This window comes from Dendrobium catenatum, unplaced genomic scaffold (assembly GCF_001605985.2).
Source record: "Dendrobium catenatum unplaced genomic scaffold, ASM160598v2 fragScaff_scaffold_1163, whole genome shotgun sequence".
Lineage (NCBI taxonomy): Eukaryota > Viridiplantae > Streptophyta > Magnoliopsida > Asparagales > Orchidaceae > Dendrobium > Dendrobium catenatum.
The window spans coordinates 648,108-654,921 of NW_021319625.1; the positions used below are offsets into that span (position 1 = coordinate 648,108).

The following is a 6,814-nucleotide window of genomic DNA, read 5'->3' on the forward strand; positions in this document are numbered from 1 at the left end:
GGAGATCGAGCAAGGCTAGGGCTGTCGTTCGTTCCTTCCGGTAAGGCGTTCAAATAAAATCTTCTCCCCCTCTTTTTTTTTTTTTTGAATCGATGGAGAGACGGGATTTTATTCATCGTGAGTGAAGGCGGTGAGCGAAATCGTTGTGCGTTTGGTATGTCGGTGGGGCTTGTCGTGCGTGAGTCACGTGTCTGCAGTTACAGTCAACACTTTAGATACATCAATATTGACTCAATAGAAGGAATTCTTATAACTAATGAGCAATGGCATGTAATAGAATCAAGCGTTATAATGTACAATCATTATGATACCTCTCTGAACGAATGTGCTCCTTATATTTAGAAACTTGTTAGTTGTATCTCAATTGATATTATCTGGCTCCTTTGAGGACACTTTTTTTTTATCTTCGTATAGTCTACGTCCTTTGTCATAATCTAACCTGAAAACTGGATTCAATATAATATTTTTCCAAATCAATGCTAAATTTAGTTTGTTTGGATGTTTATTATTGCAATTCTAAAGCTCATCTTTCAGTCAAAAGGGTCTATGAATCTTATAATTTAATAATTTATAAAATATTATGTCTAAGGAAAGCTGCTTTTAAGAACGCACGTTAAAAGCTATCCCAAATCGAAGGCCCTTAGGTCAAATAATATTCTTTAAGGGTTAAACTTTCAAAATTAGTCCTCTGACTATTCATATATGATCATTTTAGTCATTAGAGTAATAATGCGCTTCCAATTTATCTGTCAGTTAATGATAGCTCATTATTAGACTCTGGTTTTTTCTAGAATATTTATCATGGAACAATTGGATAGTAAATAATAGTGAAAAACAAATTGTATCATTAAGAGGTTCGTAATCGAACGTAGAATGTCCTACGTCTTTCATACAGAGCGCTTGGCCTAGTGTAGCACTCGCGTGGGTGGTTCGTAACATTGAATGTGCTCTTTCTCAGGCGGGCCTAGATGAAGCACCGAGCCCGGCTTAAATGAACATTGGATTTTGAGTCCCTACTCTTTCCTAAGAGTAGGAGGATCAAAGGGATTGCAAATCAAAGCATAGTGTTTAATTATAAGACTATCAGCTGATTGGCTTTTATTTTTACTGGTTACCCAGTGTTCATTCTCAAGAAGGAAAAGTTATGTTTTACGACAGATGCGGATTATGTCAATTGTGTTAAGCTAAAATTTGAATTGCTGAATATATAAAGAGTTTATGCCCAACTCTGTATAGTCCCGTTTATCATTGTACTGCAGTATTTGGACTACTTGCACTCCGCCATCCTTGTTGTACAGTACCTTACCACTTTGATATTTTTACATAGGTTACTAGGCTATGTGTGTGAGACACACTACTTGGTGGATAACCTTCTCGCAAACCCAATTGATAGCTAATAGTGCGTATGTCATAAGCTTCTAGTTCTGATAAGTTAACAGCAGTATAAGTATCATGTTTGTTGTAAAGAATAGTCATTAAGAAGTATTGCTTATACTGGTATCTGGTCTTCGCCCAGATTAAGATAATGTGAGAACATATCTACGCGTTGATTTCAATGGTTTGGTATTTCGAGCGCTTTGGCGCTCGCTTAATCAATTTCAATGCATATTTATTCCAATGTATTTACTAATGCGTTCCTTTAATAATTAACATAATATGTAGGAAGTCCCATATTTATTTTATTTCAAATAAATATGATCCAGTCTTTTATATCAGTTGTCTCATAGATTTGATTTGGATTTGTGATTAAATCATTTATTGTGATATTTAGTACCAATTCTTAGAACCCATTATGGTTAAATTGTAGTGATTTTCTGGTATTGTGTTTATAATAAGGAAAAATGCTATGCTGTAGGAAAAAATGTTTCGTTTTCATTCTTTTGTCTCTTGTCGGCAATTTCCATTGTAACTTCAGATGTCGGTTCGCTAAACCACTGGCCTGAAAATTTAAATATTTGAGGAATCTTTTTCAAGTTTGCAGGAATTGTTTTTTATTCAGGCGTATACTTTTACTGAATCGTCGTGCATAGATTCTGAGAAAATGTGACTAGTTACCTTTTCCGGGGGTGTGTTGCTATCAAGTACCTTAAAATACTGAGGCTGAGATCAAGAATTTGCCAACCATATTTTTGGAGGACGAATCTATGTCAAGAAATCAATATGTGTACCTCGGGTGTTTTGTCTTGAGGCCGGTCTTGTTTAGCTTCATATTGAGATCTTCAAGGCCGAATAACCCGGATACGCTGGAAATTTCTTTCTCCACAAACTGGATTTCAAACCATCTCCATGAAGATGATGAAGAGTATGTCAGTGTTTCTTCAACTTTATACTGTGAATGATCAGTGAGTACTCCTTGGAAGGACAGCATCATCAGATAACTTAGTGAATTTTTGGGAAGTGAAGTAGATGGTGGTTTTCTTTAGGTTTATAAGTTATCGTTCTGTAAGCAATAGAGATATTCGATGGTGTTTTTTTATGATCATGTTCCTGATTATTTTGAGTTATTATCGTATTGTGCGTGCCCTGCGACTAGAAAATAGAGGTGGGAGCTTGGTCCGCAGAAATTACTTCCTCTTGTTATCATTGATTTCTGCGGCATTGCATATGGTTTATCAATCATGCCTTCAGTGTTGCGTTATTCTTTTACTGACGTGGAGCGTTTACAATCTGTGAATATTGTATGAGCTGATGAGCTTATGGCCCTGGTGTACTGTCTAACGCGATCCCACTAGGGGGCAGAGTTGAGCAGAAGGTCCGTGATCTTGAGGCGATCCAGCTCGGGAAGCTTCGACTCGTTTAGGAGCTCGCGGCCAAGCTTATCGATGGCTCATCTGAGGTCGAGCTTGACGCCGAGCTCGGTCATGAGGCTCGCGTAGCTCCGACGAGCCGGCTACGAGTAATTTATTAAATATAAATATTAATAAAAATAAACTACTAAATAAGTAAATGTTATGAAACGCATGTATTTCCGAGATAAGTTACCATGGTGCCTATTTTTTATTAATTTCGTCAAAACCCTGCGTGTATTCAAAGTTTCTCTCCTACTCTGTACGATGCTTCGCTCTTGCCGCTGTCTTCTGCTTCTTTCTCTTGACAAAGACAGGTGTGAGAGCGTAGGTTCCAATAAATGATAGATGTAACCCAGCTTGTCTCCACATGTTATTGATTGAGTACAGCGTTGCTGGGCGGAAATAATTAAAATGCCTATTAAGATATTCATGTTTTCGGTTATGGCGTCTCTCTACCTTTCTCTTCTCTCTGCTCTCCTCTCGTCTACTCTCTCTTTCCGTTTTAAAAGGTCCGCACCAGGTTGGACATCAGGGTTAAACCATATTAAGGCGCGAACCGGACTGTGCTCAGGAGGTGTTGACCGTGAGGCTGCTCTTGGACCAGGCGGGCTGTTGAGGACTTATATGAACAGAGGTCGATCTGTGGCTCATAGCTCGATGTGCTCTGGGTAATGTGACATAGTTTGAAGGCTGTTCGACTCGTCGGCCATGAACAATAGAAAACCGCGTGCCTGAGCTCGAGCTCCGACATCGACTTGTGTTGCATCCCCTAATCTACCACCAGTTCTATGCTTTTTGCATCCTGCTTACTGTCTAGAAAGTTTCGTGCGCAGCCAACCATGCTGGATCGGTTGGGACGGGGAAACGCGAAAATCATGCAAAACTAGTGGGAGAAGCTCGGGCGCCTGTGGCTAATAATAGAAGGTAACGGTCCCTCGCGCTTAGAGCACGCATTGCGCGCCTTCGGGGATCAAGATTTGGAAGAAATTTAGAGGGAGTTTATTGGGAGGGAAATGATGATATTTGTTGGATGAGGGACTGGTTTAGGGGAGATTGCCCTTTGAAGTATGAGCTGAGTTAAGGATGCGATTGATTTTTTTTGTTGTGTTGCATCGGGGCATCTCCTTGACATGTTTTTGCTGATAGTTATAGTTGTGTTAGATCTTTCTATGATTCTAGGGTTTTCTTTGGTGCTCTTTTAAGCTTTTGTTGTTGGCGTCTAAGTAGATTGAGAGATCTGTATTCCTCTCTCGGAATGAGTGAAGTGATCTTTAAGTGTCTTGCGTGTTTTATTTCTATTCATTTATATATGTGCTAAATGACAAGTGTTTTTGGCTTTGGTTTTTTATTTTCAGATTTGCATCTTACAAATCCCTACTGTTCTTCTACTGTTGTTCTTTATTCTTTCTTATTTGTTATATGCACAGTGCAGAATTTTTCTCATACTTTTTCTCTGTTTGTGGTTTTCTTCAAATAGTATTTATAGGATAATTAATCTTGAAAAATTATCAATGAGTGTTTTTTCTATTTCATATATATTATGTGTGATCATTTAGCATCTTTTTTTCGTCGACCGTGGTCGTGTTCTGTAATTCCTCGATAATTTTTCTATGTTTGTGAGTTCGTTCCGAGTAAAAAAATTGTATCTTTCGTGTTATGAATCTTTTTATAGAGAAGATGAACGAATGCTCTATGGGAAAGATAGGTTGACTTGCGTCTGAAGTGTCGGAGTATTTTTTTATTGAGGATGTAGAGGAAGTCTATGGTAGTTGTAGTGCTCCTCGAGTGCAGCCTAGGGCATATAACTTGACTCAATAGAAAATAAATGAGGCTCTAGACATAGTGACAAGTATGACATTGTTGAGAAACCATGTCATATTCTTTTTTATTTCAATGCCATTCATTCCTTCATGCATGAGTGTGTTCTTGATGATTTAAGTTTATTCCCTACTCCATTATCTTCTAAATTGTGCGTTATGCTACCTACTCAAGATTTGGTGTTTGTTATTAAAATTTGTGCATGTGAGATTGAGCTTTCTAATAAAAAGTTAGCATTGGAATTGATTGTATTACATATGAAAGAATTTGATATTATAGTTGGAATGGATTTGTTAAGCAAGTATCAAGTTCAAATTAACTATAGTAAGAAGCGAGTGAGTTTGTGTGTAGAAAGAGAAATATTTTATTTCGAAGTTGTCAACAGTCCGTTGTCTTCTCTAATTTTTATATTGCAAATAGATAATGTTACGAAGAAGGGGGATTCTATATTTTTGTCCTATGTAACAAATCTAAACAAGTTTGTTAAGGGTATTGAAAATTTTATTATGGTAAAGGATTTTCTAAATGTTTTTTTTTTTTAAAGAGCTATCTCGTTTGCCTCCTAAAAGTGAGGTAGATTTATATATTGAAGTGGTATCGGGTAAACCTCTGATAGCAAGGACTCCTATCTAATTTATGAAGAAGAAGGATGGGCCTTAAGGATGCACATCGAGTATTCAGAGATGAATAAAGTGACTGTGAAAAATAAGTACCCACTTCTCAAGATAGTGATTTTTTATCAATTAGAATGTGTAGCTATATTTTCCAAATTTGACTTGCATTTTGGTTATCATCAATTGAGGTTGATGGCTGAAATTATGGTGAAGATAACCTTCAGTACCATATATGGGTAGTTTGAGTTTATATTTTTGTCTTTTGGTGTGAATGCACAGTTGGTATTTATGAACATAATGCATTGAGTGTTCAAGGAGTATCTGGATAAATTCATTTTTTTTTTTGCTTATTGATGATATCCTGGTGTATTCAAAGTTTGAAGAAGAACATACCGTCCATTTGAGATTTACTTTAGAAACCTTGAGATAGTAGAAGATGTATGCTTGAATCTTGAAATGTGAATTTTGGTTGACTTCTATAGCATTTTGGGGGCATGTGGTATGCAAGAATAATTTTATTATGGATCCTCAAAAGGTGCAAGCCAGGGTGGATTGGACAATACCATCATTTGTGGCAAAGGTCCTTTTTTTGTGGCATAGTGGGATAGTTCATGAATTTTTTAAGGGTTTTTTCATAGATTTCAATCCTTCTAATGAGGTTGACTCAGAAGGCTGTGCCTTTTGATTGAATACCAAAATAAGAAGTAAGTTTCCATTAGTTGAAGGAATGTCTAGTGTTGAACCCTATATTAATTATTTTATATAGAGTTGGAGGTTTTGAGATTTAAAATGATGGATCTCTGAAAGGCTTACGTGTGTTTTGTAGTAAAAAGGGAAGATAATTGCTTTTGCATCTAAATATTTAAAGCGACATGAGAAGAATTATTAGGCATATGTCTTGGAGTAGGCAACTTTTATTTTTACATTGAAATTTTGGAGCCAACTTTGATTCAAGTGACCGACAAATTAGAATGTAATACCGAATTTTGGTCCGGGTCAGGTCTTCGGGCCACGCGGTAAAGAGTAAGAGCATGTGGCATCATGTTATTAGCGTCCGAATATAGAGATACGTCAGGTGTCCGGACCTAATAAAAATTCACTAATCCTGGATAGGGGATACCACCTGAACAGGACTAGGAGAATGCCTTAGCATGAGGGAGATAAGAAAAAAGAGGAGAAGACTCCTACTCAATAAGGGGCCCTAGACTTAGATAGTGGATACCACCTGAACAGGACTAAGGGAATGCCTAAGCATGAGTGAGATAAGAAAAAGGAGGAGGAGACTCTCAGTCAATGAGGGGTCTTAAACCTCGAAAGCAGATACCACCTGAACAGAACTAGGGAAATGCCTCAGCATGAAGAGGAGAGAGGGAAGAGAGGGAAGAGAGGGAGCCTCCTTCTTGCAGAAAGGGCCCCTGGGCCTAGATAGGGTATGCCGCCAATACAAGGCTAGGGGAAGGCCTCAAATGAAAAAAGAGAGGTGAAAAGGAGAAGGGGCAAAGTTTCATATCCCTTAGGGGGATATTTATCGTATAGAGGAGAGGTTAGGGTAGTTATGAAAGAGAAAAAAAAGGAAATAGAAAAGAAAAGATA

General features: G+C 37.6%; 1 long non-coding RNA gene across 1 annotated transcript; it reads left to right on the forward strand.

Annotated features, from left to right (window-relative positions):
* Window positions 1–4,540: 4,540 nt before the first annotated feature.
* On the forward strand, window positions 4,541–6,597 carry LOC114580655. The gene is made up of 3 exons (XR_003702160.1): window positions 4,541–5,689; window positions 5,880–6,210; window positions 6,335–6,597. It is a non-coding gene; the product is annotated as an uncharacterized LOC114580655 (long non-coding RNA).
* The last annotated feature ends 217 nt before the right edge of the window (window positions 6,598–6,814 follow it).